Here is an 18,605-nt window from a genome sequence, read left to right as displayed (position 1 = left end):
ACACACTGAGCTGCAATTGTCCTGGATGTTCTTTTTGCCTTGATCCTCTGCTTAGTTCTGGGCCTGTTTCATCTCAGTTTCTTCTGCTTTCAAGACGTGTGTGTGTGGGGGGGTGTGTAATTTCTTTCTTTCATTTATGAGACTTTTCTGAAGTCTTTGGTAATCCTTGGCTAATGGATTCTTTTCAAAGTGAGCACCAAAGAGCTGATTGGAAGCTCTTCTATCTGAAGCTGGGTCTTGTGAATTAGTTAACTTTGACATAGTGAAAAGGAGGTAAATGATTTTTACTGAAATTGAGGATTTGTTATGTATCTGAAGACCTTTTTTCTGGCTCTGTTCAGGCTCTTACAGAAAATAACCTATCAGTCTGTTGGCTGGGAGAGAGAAGCCTGACTGTCAGTGTTCTGGGAGAGGGGAGTGTGTGTGTGTGTGTGTGTGTGTGTGAGTGTGCAGTTGAGAACTCCTTTAATACATCTCGACTCTATCCCCTCATCCCCACTGTCCATGATGTGGCGATCTTTGACTCTGGAGTCTGTCCAGTGGATCTTCACTAGGTCAGTCTCCCTTTTGTTCTGCTGGTTGGGGAAGTATGCTGTGCTGGTGGGCAGGGGTCTGGGCTGCCTGTTCCGAAGAATTCCAGGAAGAACCTTCAAAGAAACTCCTGACCTTTAGCCCACATTTGCCCCCTACCTTATATACCCTTTTTCTGTATTTGATGGTTCCTACTCTGGACAGCATTGAAAAATACATATATGTACATATATGTAATTTATTTTTTAATAGATATTATTTTTTGAACAGTTATAACAAAATTGAGGGGAAAATAGACAAAGTTCCCATGTAACCCCTGCCTCTACCCAAGCTTAATCTCCCCAGCTAAGTACACCCTGCAACAGTCTTAATGTTAGTTATAACTGATAAAGCTACACATCATTGTCATCCAAAACCATACTTCACTATAGGCTTCACTATTGATGTTTTATATTCTGTGGGTTTTGACATGTATAATGACAAGTATCCACCCTCCTAGGGGTATGGAGAATAATATCACTAGGCTAAAATCCTCTGTCTTCTGTCTATTCATCTCTCTCTTCCACTTAATTCCTGGCAACCAGTGGTCTGTTTCCATAGTTTTGGCTTTCCCAGACTGTTTCATAGTTTAAATCACACAGTAGGTAGCCTTTTCAAATTAGCTTCTTTCCCTTAGTAATTGCATTTAAAGGCTCTCCATGTCTTTTCATGGCTTGGTAGTTCATTTGCTTTTAGCACTGAGTAATATTTCATTGTTTGTATGCACCACATAAAAATACATGGATATTTTTGTGTTTATAATTAACAGGTACCATAACATTAGCCCAATTAAATATTCGACCTATTGTTATCCTCATTGTTTTGATTTTGATCATCGTGGGATCCTTTGGGTTTTTGAAAATCAATTGCTGCAGGTATTGACTGATGAATGTTTTTTTCTTCTTCAGCTCTATTGGCTAGAAGAGTCAGAAATATGGAATTGACTGTGTAAATTAGGATATTAACATCACATTTCTCATAAATCAAAAAGAGTATTCTGAAGATGTTAGACTTGGATTACTTCGAATGATGAGAGGGATTTGGCTAGGTAGCTCAGGCATGCAAGCATGCTGAATTAGGTCATTTAGGGTAGGATCTTAGGAAAGAGTACATGCTATTTTTTTTTAATTGGGAAAAATAATTACAGTTATTTTCATGAAACAAAGTGGAGGTGTTACATATATTCTACTGCATCTAGCTCCTATTGCATAATTTTATTTCCTTTTCCCCAATTCAGAATTTTCTTATTTAGGTATACAAACCACACACAGTGCTTCTATTCTTCATTATCTATTCTGATCCTACTTTCATTTTTTGCTATTTAAAAAGCTTAAATATTGGGGCAGCACCTGTGGCTCAACAGAGTAGGGCACTGGCCCCATATGCCGGAGGTGGCGGGTTCAAACCCAGCCCTGGCCAAAAACTGCAAAAATAAATAAATAAATAAATAAAAATAAAAAGCTCAAATATTAATTTTATCCACTTATACATAGTTTCAAGTCAAATCGTTTCCTCAGCCTCTATGAAAACATCAGCCTTCCGGGTGGTGCCTGTGGCTCAAGGAGTAGGGTGCCAGTCCCATATGCCGGAGGTGGCGGGTTCAAACACAGCCCCTGCCAAAAAAAAAAAAAGAAAACATCAGCCTTCCCACGCTTCCCCCCCACCTCTCCATACTCATTCAACTTCCCAGAGGCAGGCGCTGTCAAACTGACAAGCATTTCTTCTAGCAATTAGCTCTATTTTTCTAAATAACATAATTCTGATTATTTTTTACTGAATCAAATTTAGACATTACGTACCCATTTCTTATAGTAGATATGAATTTAAAATGACCATCTTCCGTACTCTCATACATGATATTGAGTGACATAGCAATTTTTTATTAAACAAGCAATGTTCACATTAATTTGAATATGTAAGTATTCTTAAGTGCTGAATGAAGAGATAAAATGATGCTTTCTCTTTTGAGCAGCTTTTTGTTTTTCTTGGATTTCATAATTGTTTTAATTTTTTTTGTTTGTTTCCTTAAAAACTTATGTACCTTTTGGAATTATCACTAAGTATACTCACAAAACTAGAGAACTCCTTAGTAATGTTTTCCATGTGGTCAGGTTTATTGGGTAATATGTCACTTCCCTGGAGAATTTCCATGCTGTTGTTTGATCTGTCCTGGTCGGTCCCTAGACATGCTGAGCAGCGATTGTCCTGGACATTCTTTTTGCCTCGTTCCTCTGCTTGGTTCTGTGCCTGTTCAGTCTGAGTTTCTTCTGCTTTCCACATGTTCTCACTAATAAGTGGGAACTAAACAATGGGTATTCATGGGCATAAAGAGATGTAAAGTATTTTTACAATGCTACTAGGTGTATTTTATTACCAATGAGTAATATTTATATAGCACCCAAGAGCCACATTTTCATTTTATGAACTTCATCCTACCTAATACACGTGGCAGTAGCCTTCTTTGTATTGTAATGTTGGGAGAAACTGCATTGTTGTTGTTTCCTCTCAAACGACAGCATCTCTAATTCCTGACTCTCTTTTTCCAGTACATACATACCATCATCATTTCCCTCTTACCAGCTTAAAACATGTCCTGTTCCTTAATCTTTTATAACAAACACTTTACTAAATCTTCAACTCTCTTGCTTGAAATTCTTTTCTTATCACTATATTCATCTCTGTTTCTACTTTTACCCAGGCATCATCTTACACAGACACTTCAGTAATCAACAATTTCTTTCTTTTCTTTTTGTAATCAACAATTTTTTAATATAAAATATCAGGATGCAGCCTTGCTCTTATGTTGATGAAAGTACAGAGACACAAATATAAGCCCTCTTGGTAGATACCAAAGGGCACCTGTCGTGGGCACCTGTTAACAAAGCACAGGTAGTTTCTACAATGATCTCTGGCCTTTCGGAACTGATTTGATTTTTAATTCTTTCTTAAGGTAAAATGAAGTCCTATGTCAGCTACTCAGAGAAGAATCATCCACTCTGTAATACTACAAACAAGGTGAAGATATCTCAGGCATTACAAAGTTGACAAAATGGGCCTCCATATATTATAAGTTACTGGAATCTAACAACATGAAAAATGAATCAAGATACATTTCAATTACCATTTCAATTTTCTTGCAGTTGGAGAATGGATGATTTTTTTTTGGATTTAGTTTGTTAAAGGTTTTTGGAAGACAAAGACATTCTAATGGATTTGCATTCGTGTGCTTGTATAATAGGAATTTTAAATTCTTAGTTGCTACCAGCTAGTTCACTGAAGAATTAATGTTATCATTACAAAGAAAACACATGCTCATAAAAATATATTTTAATTGTGAAGGAGAATAAATAAACCAACCTGGGTTTCCTGAAGAAATAACTCTGCAGAAGGAACAATCATCAATAGTGTCTTATGTTTCCTTCTAAAAAATTTTTAGGTACATATACACATCTGTATGCCTATGTTATACATTTATTTACATACACACACATATTCTTCTCAAGAAACTAAGGGGAATATACTGTAATGTTGTTGTGTTCTTTTAAGTCTTAAACATACTTTTATATCAACACAAGCAGTACTATTTCTTTCTTTTAAATAATTGCATAATTGTATGGTTATATTGTAATTTTATTAACCACAATCCTATGATGGACATTTGGATTGTTTGGAGTTTTTTTTTGTAGTATAAACAATGCCACACAGAGTGTTCCTTGAGGGTACATCTCTTTGTATTTGTTTAAGTATATATGTAGGATAATTGTGAGGGATATTGCTAGGTAAAAGATTTGCTCATTTTTATTATCCAATTGTGCCAATTTACATTCCTTCTGACATTATTTGTATGTGCCTTTCCCTATTATATTCTTATTTTAATATGTGCAAGATTCTCAATTTCCCAGTTTTGATTTTTTAATTAACTAGTTAGCTAATATGATATAAGATTATGATAAGAATCATATTGTTTAATAAAAATGAATTCATATTTCTTGTTATGTTTTCAGGAGAGTGAATGCACTTGTAAAGATGTTAGCTTCTTCTGAACTCATTATAGTCCTATAAAGGCATTAATACTAATACCTAACAGTTCTGTGGATGTGAAAAATTGGAATTGTGTATTTTTGTGGTTTACATTCTGTTGTGATGTACTTATCAAATAACGAATGTCTATGAACTATGTAAGTAGCATAATATGCAGAGCACTGGGCTATGGGCCTACATAGGGTCGCTTCCCAAGGTGAGCCAGCAGATGCCATATTGCCTGCACTTATGGCAGGTGTCTCTATCCTGCTGGGGAAGTCACAGCCCTTCAGTCTCCCTGCCATTGGATCTTACATGAACATTCCCCAGCATCTGGTTGCACAGTGACAATAAGAAAGGACTGGGCAGCAGGCCAACAGCAACATTCTGGGAGTTCTGATCCATAGGAAGGCTGTACCAAGGAACCTGTAAGTGTGGCAAATGCTTTCTAGGATAGAGGATTGTAGAAGATGCTCAGGACATCCCCTGGCTCATAGTTCAATGTTATGTACACCCCTCCCAGTGGAGGCATTTCCAACCATTTGGGGCCTTCTCCTCATCCTCCTGTTTCCTGCTCACTTCTGCTTAGTCAGCCATGGCTGAAAGGCTGTTTCTGCTTAGAACTGGTGAGGATTCCACAGGGGATGATTAAGCTAAGGCACTTGGGAGCTGCTGCCCTGCCTCTGACAGAGTGCTTATCACATTCAGGCTGGCTGTTTTTGCTCAGTCAGTGCTGGCAAGAGTCTCACAGGGAACAATTAAGCCAGGGTCTTTAGGATTGGCTTCCCTGCCTCTTAAAAAGCATGTATTATACATTGTCTTTCATGGAGGTTGGAGCTTACTCCTTTCCCTCTAAAAAGCTGCAGCAAGTACATTTGCATGCCTCAAAGACAGAGGCTCCTGCCCCCTCTGAGAGAGGGCAGGGCTAGAAATTCTCTCTCTAAGCTCCCTGGACCAAGCTGCCCTATCTCTTCTGGGAGAAGCCTACCTTCCTTGTAGGCAAGTCCTTAGCACAACCACATTCCTCCAACCAGAGAGTTTCTGCCATAGCCAGTCCAGTAGCCCTGTACATGATGAGTTGAGTTGCCTCCACCAATAGTGTAGTAGCTGGGCCAGGGTGGGATCTGGGAATCTGGGCACTTTTGTGCCCCCCAAAGCACAAACTGTTGTCCTTACCGAGAGAGGAAGATGTGAGTGGCTGTGTCTTCTACAGCTGCCTGTCTCTGTTAATCTTGTCAAGATGGGCCTGTCCCTACTATCTCGAGCTCACAGTACATCCACCTTTCTCCTAACTGAGGATTCTTTTGGGGAAGGAGAGTGCCCCAACCCTTACCATCTCAGCCAGGATCGAACCCAAGTTATAATACTACAAAATTTTTCTAGCTTGGTCTAGGTCTGGGCACCCAGGACTCAAGCACATCATTCAGGGGTCTGGGAACTGGAGATTCCCTAACTTAGTCTACCACTGCTGGCACCTGAACACTCCTCTGAGGATTTGAGTTCCATCTGACCTACATTGCCAAGTAACACCACAATGGGTGGTGTCCTCCCACAGAAGGGGGGAGATGGAAAAGAAGTGAGGAACTAAAATCTACCTGTAGGGAACAATGTACACAGGTGATGGGTACACTAAAAGCCATGACTTCACCACTATAGAATTCATCCATGTCACAAAAACCCACTTGCATATCCTAAATCTATTGAAATTAAAAAAAATTATGAATCATTCAGATTCCTGAACTATATTTACTTTCAATTAGCTACATGTGTTTGAACTAAGAGCAACATTAACACCTTATCTAAAATCAAGCAACTGAGTCCAGCAGAACCAAATGAATGGAAATAAATTCCTGTAAAATCAGCAAATGTACAAAAACTACAAATGTTTGCTGCTTTGTAAATTAATCATGTTCATTTATACTCCAAATTAACTGTAAGTATAACTGGAGCATTTTGCTTCAGTTTCGTTTGCTATTACCTAAATTTTTTTTATGTGAAGGATGATTTCTTTTTTTTTTTTTTAATTACTCAATATTTTAGGACTGAAACCATCTTACATGTTCATTTTACTACAAAATATTGCTTTGCCAAGTTACTTTGATGGTCAGGAATAGGTCAATCAATGATTCATTTCTGTGTGTTCTAAAAAAGTAATGACTTTTAATATTAGGACAGCAGTTATAATACTACAAAATTAAGTATGTTGTAATGGTTTCTCAAGTTAAGTACAGAAGTAGCTAATAGAACACTTCAGGGATGTTGTAATTACTTTCTCAAATATATTGTTGCAATTTCTAATCTTTATGTTGCTGTCTGAAAAGGAGAACTTTATAAATTCATTTTAAAAAATATCTAAATGTGTTAACCCTAAACAAAGTGTGCTTCTGTTCAGCAGTATTTTCTGGTTTGTCATGGCACTGAATAAGGCATTCAGGAAACTTAGAAAAAGAAATCATGCCAAGTAGAGAAAAAAAATCTGTATACGTATCTTTTCCTATGAGTTTAGATTATTGCCTTATACATACTGAGAAAAAAAGGTGTCTTTATCAGACTAACACTAATCTCTAAAGGAGTTCTCAAAGTAAAAAAAAAAAAAATTATGAACAGTAGTAAGATGATAATGTAACTGTAAATTTTAAATTTTTCTTGTTTTTTCTTTCTTTCTTTCTTTCTTTCTTTTTTTTTTTTTTTGAGACAGAGTCTCACTCTGTTGCCCTGGGGTTGAGTGACATGGTGCCATCCTAGTTCACAGCAACCTTAAACTCTTTGGGCACAAGTGATCCTCATGATTCAGCTTCCTAAGGAGCTGGAACTACAGGCACCCACCACAGTGCCTGCCTAGTTTTTCTGTTTTCCGGAGAGATGGTGTATTGCTCTTGCTCAGGCTGGTCTCCAACTCCTGAGCTCAAAGCAATCTGCCTGCCTTGACCTTTCAGAGTGCTAGCATTACAGGCATGAGTGACTGTGCCCAGCCTTAAATACTGTATTTCCACTCTGACACAGTGCCCGTTGACTGTATATCATGAAAAATAAGAAATCTTAACAAATTTACCCTTCAAATCTCCCTTTTCCCCTACTTCATGATTCTTCAGTTATTTTTACATTTTAAGGGTTTAAAGCATTTGCATTCTGTTCTTTAGCTATAACTCCTTCAGGTGTTGAATTTTAACTACATATTAATCAATCATAGTTTCTTATTGTGATTTATATCTTGGTTAGTAGGACCTCACTGGTATTATCTAGTAACTTGTTTGTTTTACAACTAGAGGAATATAAGAGGGCCAAGGAAGTGTTAAAAGCATAAGGGTTTGTATTTGTTTTTTAATTCTCTCCTGTCTTTTTTTGATGTGGATCTACAGGAAAGATGAAATAAATCCCACCACAGCTCTCTCTAGTCCAGAATGTCTGTTTCTCTTTGGGATCCTGTTCATTGAATATGTGGTGGGATTATATCTGACAATATAATCCTGTAGTAACTAGCATGGCTAATTTCCATTGTGAGTGAGAAAAAAGGACAGATCCCCCTCCAAAACAAAGCAAAACAAATTCTGACTCATTATTAAAACTTTTTGGAGACTATTGATTAAACAATATATTTTAAAATGTTAGAGCAAATGTAGAAGCTGTAGCATTCAAACTGCCTTCCTTGTGTTTCTTTTCCTTTCCTTTTCTTTCTTTTTTTTTTTTTTTTTGGAGACAGAGTCTCACATTGTCACCTTCAGTAGCGTGCCATGGTGTCACAGCTCACAGCAACCTCAAACTCTTGGGCTCAAGCAATTCTCTTGCCTCAGCCTCCGGAGTAGCTGGAACTGCAGGTTCCGGCCACAATGCCTGGCTATTTTTAGAGGTGGGGTCTCACTCTATCTCAGACTGGTTTAGAACTTGTGAGCTCAGGCAATCTGCTCACCTTGGCCTACCAGAGTGCTGGGATTATAGTTGTTGAGCCACCGTGCCTGGCCTCTTCCTTGTGTTTCAAATGAAACAAAGATCAGTATATTATGGAGCTATCAGGCTTACGACATGTGGAGAACTGGAATCGGAAATATGGTGAGGATGGGTGCAATCTGCCCTCTGCAACTGGTGAGAATGATAAATGGCACTCCTAGTTTGGAAGTATATTGGGTTGCTAGCTCTGCCTCATTACTTAAAAGATATCTGCAAGTCAATATCAGCCTAATGGTCATGAGGTTGACCACACCTCGACAACCTAATGTCTAGTTTGTGTGTGTAGGTTAATGTTTCTATTTGTGCAATTATAGCTATTAGATGAAATGTTTGTTTTGTGGTGGAAATGTCTATGATAGCATCAACCTGAACAGGAAATTCATGTGGGTAACTATTTCAGTGTTAAACATGCACTTTAGAGAGGCAGGTGGAGGGAAAGCAGAAGGTGCACTGCCCAGAGAAGTGGGGGATGGTGAGGTGAGCTGGCTGAATGGTGAAGAGCACCTGGAGGCTCTGACACGTTCAGACCAGAAGCCAATGAAACTGTATTTGGTGATAGGCTGTAAAATTTCCAAAAGTGGTTTTGTAAGTAATCATATTTTGCTCTAAGGAAGCAGGTTATGTGTAATGTAAATAAAAGAGTCTAACTTTGAGAAGAACAAGTGCAAACAATGGTTAGGGACTGTGACATAGTAATTATCAGCAACTATTTAAAAGAAAACATAAAAAGTGGGACAATTAAGTTTATGAACTTATCCCAGGAAAAGTGCGACAGATCTCCTTACTGAATATCACTACGGTCACCAGATGGCCAAAGGGAGTACTTTGAAGGTGACTGTAGTGATATTCAGCAATGAGGTATGTAGCACTTTTTATAGGATGAGTTCATAAAATTGTCAGACCTCATGTTCAGTGACACCAATAAAAATGGAGGCGTAGGGAACTGCAAAGCTCTGTTATTCTGCTAAAGCTACAATTAAACTGGCGAAAACTGAATGAACTTTTTTTGAACTCTGAAATCTAATTTAAAAAGCTTACTGCATCAAGGGAATACTTAATAAAGAGAGAAACTGGTAAACTTCAGTAGTAGAGAGACATGGCATTTTGACTCTCCTGCCCACCATCCCTCACTCCCCAGCTGGACGGTGGCTAATGGGGACAGCTCCCACTCCCCTGCTGTGGTTTGTGATACCAGAGGGGGCCATACAGATATTGTTGTCAAGGAATTTTGGTTGCATGTTTTGACTTGCCTGGTGGCTCTCTAGGGGATTGACCCAGGGATTGACTCTTTGTTTCTTCTGCTTAACTATCTCAAGACAGGTAGTAATTGTCAAATACCAGTTTGACAGCTGTGGCAGCTGCCTCAGATGACAGGGGGGAAAATGGGGCAAGCAGCAGACAGAGCAAAAAGTCTGCTGAGAAAGGAAGAGGTTGGGAAAAGAGATATGGGAGATATTAAGGTCTTTGAAAAATATAATTGGCCATCCTTATGCGCAGTCCTGGACATTCACTCAAGAAAATCTGAAGAGGCCCTATGCTCTTACCTCTGGCTGACGTTTAGGCTCTGTGCAAATAAAAAAGGAAGGCTAAGGCAGTGTTGTAAACTTCCTGGTGAGTGTTGAAAGTGTGCCCTAACTCACAAACTGAGCCCATCTATAAACACTAGGAGACATTTTCTTTTGGATACAGATATGTAAGGAAATGATTGTCCAATCAACAGCTGACTGATGAGCTGATATAACAGAGACTTCAGAGACCATGCACAACAGAGAAAACACTTTACGAATTTGTTTGGTAACAAACAAAAGGAACCATAACAAGTAGCAACAATAAACCCCAGGGAGAGGCAAGAATCTAATTTCCAAGGGTGATGCACACAATATTCAAAATGTTCAGTTTCAACAATTAAAAGAGTTATTGGGGACAGCACCTGTAGCTCAAAGGAGTAGGGCGCTGACCCCATATACCGGTGGTGGCGTGTTCAAACCCAACCCTGGCCAAAAAAACCCAAAACAAACAACCTGTAAGAAAGTTATTGGGCATGCAAAAAATAAGAAAGAATAGCTCATGCACAGGAAAAAAAAATAGGAACTGTCTCTAAGGAAATACAGACATTTTCCAACCAGTCAAAGGCTTTAAATCAAGTATTTTACACATGCTCAATTTTTTCTTTTTGTACAAAAAAATATTTGTCCTCCCTTGCTTCTGATGAGTAATTAGTTGCTAATCTTATTTAGGATCCCTTGTACTTGATGAGTCACTTCTTGTTGCTCTCAAGATTCTCTGTCTTGGGTTTTAAAGGTTTGATTATAATTTATCTCAGTGTGGTTCTCTGTATGTTTATTCTAATTTGGCTTCATTGAGCTTCTTGGATATATAGATTAATGTCTTCTATAAAAGTTGGGAAGTCCTCAATCATTATTTCATCAAATATTTTTTCTGCCCCTTTCTCTCTCTCTCATTTCCTTCTTGGGCCTATTGCACATATAGCCATGTACAAAATACTAAAGAAAACCAGAAAAATACAATCTTACCAAATAGAGACTATCAACGCAGAGACAAAAAGGTTAAAAAGAAAATGAGCCAGGTAGAAATCCTGGAATTGTGAAGTACACTAATTGAAATAGGAAATTTACTAGAGGGGTTCAATAACAAATTTGAATAGTCAGAAGAAAGATACAGAGAACTTGAAGATAGGTCAACTGAGATGATCCAATCTGAGATCCAGAAAGAAAAAAGGATGAAGTAAAATGAATAGAACCAAAGAGGTTTATACAATACCATCATATTATGCATAATGGGAGTCCAGGTAGCTCAATGAACCCAAGGAGGATAAACTCAGAGACCCACAGTGAGAGACACTGTAATTAAAATATCAAAACCAAAGACAGAACCTTGAGCACCAAGAAGTAATTGCTCCTAAATAAGGGAAACTAAATAAGATGAACAGCCAATTAATTACTAATCAGAAGTCCAGAAGGCCGAAGGCAAAGGAATGTATGCACTTGAAATGCATACTTTGTGGAGGACTTCAGCTTTGAGCTTACTCATCTCCATCATTATCATGATGCCCGGTAAGTCGGATACTGTGACATTTTCAGCGAAAAAGCGAAACTCTCAATTTGATGAGGATACTGTCATTTGTCCTAGCAGCAGTGATAACAGTATACATTATTTAGCAAAACTTTGGATTATTTCATCCTAGAGGTGCACTGACTAGCTGATTAGCTGAGTCCAGGGAAATATTGGGAGTTAGGATTGGACAAAAATCTCTGACTGGACAAAAATAGCCTTTTTCTCCAGTTTTGTGCTTGTATTTTTATTGTCTCATTTGACTTGTTATTTTTCAGATCTTAATGCTTATTGACATGCAATTATTTTCTTTGCATGTCAATATTCTCTGACTGAACAAAAATAGTGTTTTACTCCAGTTTTGTGGCTTGTATTTTTATTATCTCATTTGACTTGTTATTGCTTATTGCTTATTTTCAGATCTTAATGCTTATTGACATGCAATTATTTTCTTTATTGTTGTGCTGGGTTTCAAGGCAGCTGCTTGTCTCCTAAAATGTCAGAGTTTCAGGCAGTTGCCAGGGTCCTTGGTTCTTGGAGCACTCTTGGTCAAAAAATGACCAGACCTCCAAAGTAAGGCAAGTGTTATACAAAGTTTATTGAAAATATAAAGATAGATTTACAGAGTAAGAGCAAGATATAGGCTTATAGAGCAAAATACTTTAGGCATAAACAATGAAGGTGGTCTCAACTGTTGTGATAAGGAAAAGACAAAGAGTTTATGGCTGGGAGTTCTCTTTGATATCGTCTGCATGAGGTGGTCCAGAGGTCAGAGGTCACCTGGGAACCAGAGTCTTCCTGCATGTGAGGACATCCCCTGAGCCTCTCTCAGAGTCCACTGGGGGATGTGGACTGAAAGGTGTAAGCAGTGGCACCCAGAGACAAGACCTGAGTGGAGATGTTCAGGCCAGGTTTATTGGAAGGGAGGGTGACTTGCCTGGGCAGTGCAAAGATGGCATCAGAGCTCAGGGGCAGTTAGAGACTCCTTTCTTTTATATGGAGCCATAGAAGGTGGGCAAATTCCACAGCTTGCCCAAAAAGTTAGGTCCTTTGGTGCAAATTTCTGGGGGTGGGGCTAACTAGGTCCTTTGTTTCTTTGTCTTAGGAGGAGAGGTAGGGGAGGGGGAAAAGGGTCAATGCTTGGCTGCTGTTAGGACCCCCAACACGGACCACAATGCTGATTTAAGCTGAGGACATGACAGTCTTAAGGCTGTTCTAGGTCACTTTCAAGACTCTTTTGTAGCTGTTGTTAGGCTAGAGAGTCCTCTACACCCTTTTGCAGTTGGCATGCTGAGTTCTGATTGGTAGATTGGCAGGATGTTCCCTCTTCCTCAGGTGTGAGCAATCACTTGGGACAGAATTAAGGTGAGTGGCACCAAGATGGCAGCCCAGGGACTCTGCCTTGTCCTCCTTCCCTAGGAGAGCTGTTCCATTCAAGGGCCGGACTATAGTTTAATATATATATATATATGAACAAATTCCTATGCACACTGTACATATCTTATTTTGAAGTAAAAAACAAAACGGGAACAAATACAATTCATACCGCTTCATGTGGCCTGCGGGCCACAGTTTGAGGACGCCTGAACTAAAACCTGTTTCCCTGCCGCAGGACAGTGGCTGGGCAGGGCAGGGGAGTGTCTTTTGTTCTTTGTACTATAGGAGGTGGCTTAGCTGAACTGTCCAAGGAGAGAGATGGCAGAGGTCAGGGGATTGTCTTTGGCAGAGAAGGGACAATCAGAATCACTATATTGTATTTCTGCTTATGAGGAGGACAATGGCTTTTAGAATTTTCAGGCAAATTAATGAACTTCTCTTTCCTTGTCTTCAAACAACTTGTCCTCTTTCTTCTGAGATGTCCTTGAGGACAAGTGCTGAGCTTTGGTTAACAACACTAAAACTCTTTTTACAAATGGAGTCTTACTGAAAAGCATAAACAAGTAGAACATGAGTGCAGTGACTCTAATCGAAGCAACATTTGGGTCTTTCCTTTCTTTCCTTGCAATGATTCCAAAGAAATCACAAAAGTGTGTGAAATAATCACATTGTTTCACAAGATTTTGAGAAACAATTTCTACTTTTCCATATTATGTCTAGTTAAGGGTGAAAAGAATCGGTTCTTAGTAGAAAGAAAGAGAAAAATCCAGGGCAAGGGGAAGCTGAAAAGCATTAGGATGGTGGGAAGAACATATGGAGGGACCTTAAAAGAAAGAGGATAGCAAATTTTGACTCAAGAAATGGATAGAGGAATATTTAGATGAGGCGAGTTTCTGCCAGGAAACAGAATGCAACACAAAGGTGTGACAGAGAGAGTTTAATTAAAATCTGTTAATGTAATTGACCCCATTGTGTATTTAAAGGAGAAGAACCATCTGATTGCCTAAGGTGTTTGATGAAATTAAACACCAGATAATGTGAGCCGACTTACCAAAGAACCAAACCAAAGGACCGAAGAAAAGAGACATTCTCTGCTTTATTCCCTGAAATAGCAAGTGATTATACAGGCCAGCAGAAACAAAGAAACAATAAGTTTGGAGTATGGTATTGTTACCAGAATTTCTTTACCAGGTTCTTGGTCTTGGGAAAATCAAATCAAAGAATGAATTCATGGATCACCACGAGTAAGCAACAGGACAGATTTTATTATAGATAAGAAGAAGGAAAACAAAGCCTCTGGCACAACAAAGGGGGTCCCGAGTGGGTTACCAATTTGGATTCTCTGTCTAGGGGTTTAGATGCAGTTTCTCCCTTTCTGCAGGCAGGGGTATTTGAGGAAATGGAATATATGTCTAAAATGTCACACCTTTTGGTACCAAAGGCCTGTGGGTAGAATTTAATTTTAAAACTGCCATTGTGTAGGAATGTGGTCTTGTTTTAGGTGTTCTGCTCCTCCCAGGGAGTGGTGCTTATATGGAACACTGATCAAATTTGTTTTATGAGCCTGTGTAGGTCCAGAAAATGGAGTCTGTGTCCATGCCAGGGTGGTGATGGAGGACCTTCATCAGTATGTGTCACTAGGGATGGTAGGGCAGTCTTCCAAAAAAGTCAGCATGTTCTCAGTTGTGCTACTCAAGGAGGTGGCCAGTCCCCTGTGCTTTCTTTGTTTTAACTCTCTTGGGTCCTTGAGTTGGATTGGGGGCCAGGATCTCCAATTAACCCACAAAACCCAGTAACAAACAGGATCATGTTTCTATTCTATAATTTACTTTTGCACTGACTTTAAAAAAAGATGTAGATGTTCCACAAATACTTCGTGGAAGGAAATTATTCTATCAGCCATTACCATGAACTTCAGTATTCATGATTCCCCAGAAAGAAGTGTTTTGATGAATTTCTTAAGAAGGAGCTCAGGAAATTTCTCTCAAAATATGACTCCTTTGTTATATAGAATATTTTGAATTAAAGGCTCTTAGAGATTAACAGGCCCTTGGAACAGGCTTACCCTCTATTGGCATAAATAAGACTGACCCATCAAAAAGAAAAATGGACTTCTCTTCCCCTCCCTGCTCTCTCAATATATTGTAGAAAAGAAGATCAAGAAATTACATGTCAGAGGAAAAACTCAATTAAATTCAAGAAGGGGGAAGGGGTTTGTTAAGTTCTCACCTAACAAGTACAATGTATGGATAAATGGCATACTTCCTGGGTGAAGTTCACTACTACAACTTGGACTTAACTTTACAAACCCAAACAGTGTCACCTAATTGTTTGTACCCTCATATTAATCTAGGGGAAAAAAGAATGCAAAAAGACAGGCCCAAATGATTTAAATTTAATACCTGTCTCTTAAGTTAATTTACAAGTCAATCTGTTTCTCCCATCCATTTCTCCTCCCTAGTAATTACTTGTTACCCCTAAACAGAGTTACCTGCACTCCTCATTTCCCCTCCCCTCCAAAAAGATAAGTATAAAAATATCTGAACTTCATTGGATTATCACTCTGAGATTCTGCCCTGTGCATACAGTAAATAAAACTTTTATTAATCTGCCTTAATTGTGAGTTGATCTTTCAGGGAATTTTCAGGGGAAAGGACAAGTTTCCCCTCACCCCTACACTACTGATATGGTTGAATTTACATCAATCATTTTACTGTTTGTTTTCTGTTTGTTGTTCTTTTGTTTTTTCTTTCTTGCTGCCTTCTTTTGAATTAATTAGAATTTTTAAGGACATTATTTTAATTTTACTATTACTTTTTACCTATACTGCTTTACATAATTTTTCATTGTTTGTCCTAAGGATTGTTTTCCCCCCCCCCCCCACAATATTATCTCTGGAAAAATTTTACTAGTCTATGTGCTGTTTCATAGATTTACCTATTCTAAAAATTTCATATAAATGGAATCATATAATATGTGGTCTTATGTGATTGGCTTCTTTACTTAGCATGTTCTTAAGCTTCAATCATGTATCAGTATATCACTTCTTTGTATTGCTTAATAATGTTCCATTGTGTAAATTTACCACATTATATTGATTCATTATCAGTTAATGGATATTTGAGTTATTTCCACTTTTTGGCTACTATGAATACCTCTGCTATGAATATTTGTGTACAAGTTTTTGTATGAATGTATGTTTTTACTTTTGAGGTATCCACATATTAGAGGGAAATTGCTGGGTAATATGGTCACTCTACCTTTTATGAGGAATGCCAAATTGTTTTTTTAAAATATTTACATCTAAAATTCCCACCAGTAATTTTTAAGGGTCCCTATTTCTTCATGTACTTGTCAACATTTGCTATTAGCTATCTTTTTGATTATTAACCATCTGAGTAAATGTGAAATGACATCTTATTGTAGTTTTATTTGGATTTTCTTGATAACTAATGATGCTGGGCATCTGTCATGCATTTATTTAACATTTGTGTATTTTCTTTGGAAAAGTGTCTATTAATATTTTTTGCCCAATATTAAGTTGTGTTACTTATTTTTTATATTATTGAGTTATAAGAGTTCTTTGGATATTCTACAAAGAAAGTCCTTATAAAGTACATGATTTATAAATATTTTCAACCATTCTGTGCCTTGTCTATTCCCTTTATTGATAGTGTCTTTTGCACATAAAAAAAAATTTTTTTTGAGACAGAGTCTCACTCTATTGCCCCAGGCTAGAGCTCCATGGCATCAACCCAGCTCACAGCAGCTCACAGCAACCTCAAACTCTTGGGCTAAAGTGAATATCCTGCTTCAGCTTCCCCAGGAGTAGCTGGGACTATGGCACTTGCTATAACACCCAGATAATTTTTCTATATTTACTAGAGACAGAGTCTTGCTCTTGCTCAGGGTAGTCTAGAACTCCTAAGCTCAAGAGATCCTCCCACCTTGGCCTTCTAGAGTGCTAGAATTATGGGCATGAGCCACCATGCCTGCTCAAAGTTTTTAATTTTAATGAGGTACAATTTATCTATTTTTTCTTTTGTTTCTTATACTTTCACATGTTGTATTTAAGAAGGCTTTGCCTAATCTAAGGTCATAAAGATTTACTAATCTTTTCTTTTAAGCATATCTCTAGCTTTTACATTTATATCGATGATTGATTTTGAATTAGTCTTTGTGTATGGTGTAAGAAGAGTCAATTTCATTTCTGTTTTGTCATTCATGTAGGTATCTGATTATTCCATTATCATTTGTTGAAAAGACTATTCTTTTTCCCTTGAATGGTCTTGATACCTTTGTTAAAAATGAATAGGCCATAGATGCAAAGGTTTATATCTTGATTCTATTCCATTGATTTATATGTCCATTCTTATGTCAGTATCACAATGTTATGATCCTTGTTGTAAATTTTGTAATAAGCAAACATGAGTCCTCCAACTTTGTTCCTTTTAAAGATTATTTTGATTTTTCAGGGCCTCTTGAATTTTTATATGAGTGTTAAAAAAACCTCGTCAGTTTTGCAAAGAAATTAGCTGGAATTTTTATAAAATTTGATTGAATCTATAGATCAGTTTGTTAAAACATTGGCATCTTAGCAATATTAAGTTTCCTAACTCTTGAGTAATAAATGTCTTTCCATTTGTTAGATCTTATTTAATTTATTTTAACAATATTTTGTATTTTCAGAGTATAAGTTTTATGTGTCTTTTCTTAATTTTTTCCTAAATATTTTATTCTGTTTGATGCTGTGGTTAATAGAACTGTTTTTTAAATTTCATCTTAGATTGTTCATTATAAGTACATAGGAAATTATCTTTTGTCTACTAGAAGATATATCTTGTATTCTGAAAATTTGCTAAACTTGCTCATTAGTTCAAATGTTTTTCAATAATAGATTCCTGTTTTTCTATGTACAAAGTCATATCATCTGCAAATAGAAATAGCTTTACATTTTCCTTTCTAATCTGGATTCTCTTTTATTTCTTTTTATTGCCTAATTGCTCATATAGAACTTGCAGTACAATACTGAACAGTAACGATGGAGCAGATATTCTAGTTTTGTTCCTGATTTGAGGAGGAAAGTACCCAGTCTTCGATCATTAAGAAAAATGTTAGGTGCAGGTTTTTTACACATCTTTATCTGATTGAGGTGAAGAATTCCCTTCTAATAAAGATATAGAGAAAAACAATGTGTTTTCCCTGTGTTTTTTCACCACTCAACACATTCTTTAATATTTATTTTTAATTGAAAAATAATATTTGTGTATATTTATGGGATACAATGTGACATTTTGGTCTATGTATACATTATACAGAGAGTCAACCAAGCTAATTAACAAATCCATCACCTCACCAACTTACCATTTTTTTCTATTTTTAAAATAAAATTTGAAATAGTAATACAATTATGATATTTCCAAAGCTGTGTGTTGATTTCCATTATATACAGTAACTTCATATAAAAAATTTCAAGGAAAATTATTTTATTCAAGACTTGAATATTAAGGGTTTATACTTCTTCAACCTGGAAAAAACTTCTGAAAGTTATCATGATTGAGAAATTTACAGTGATAGGCCAAAACTAGATGAATGTCCTGTTTTACTTTTTAATGCCAATT

This window comes from Nycticebus coucang, chromosome 16 (genome assembly GCF_027406575.1).
Source record: "Nycticebus coucang isolate mNycCou1 chromosome 16, mNycCou1.pri, whole genome shotgun sequence".
Lineage (NCBI taxonomy): Eukaryota > Metazoa > Chordata > Mammalia > Primates > Lorisidae > Nycticebus > Nycticebus coucang.
Note: the sequence above shows the minus strand (reverse complement) of the source record.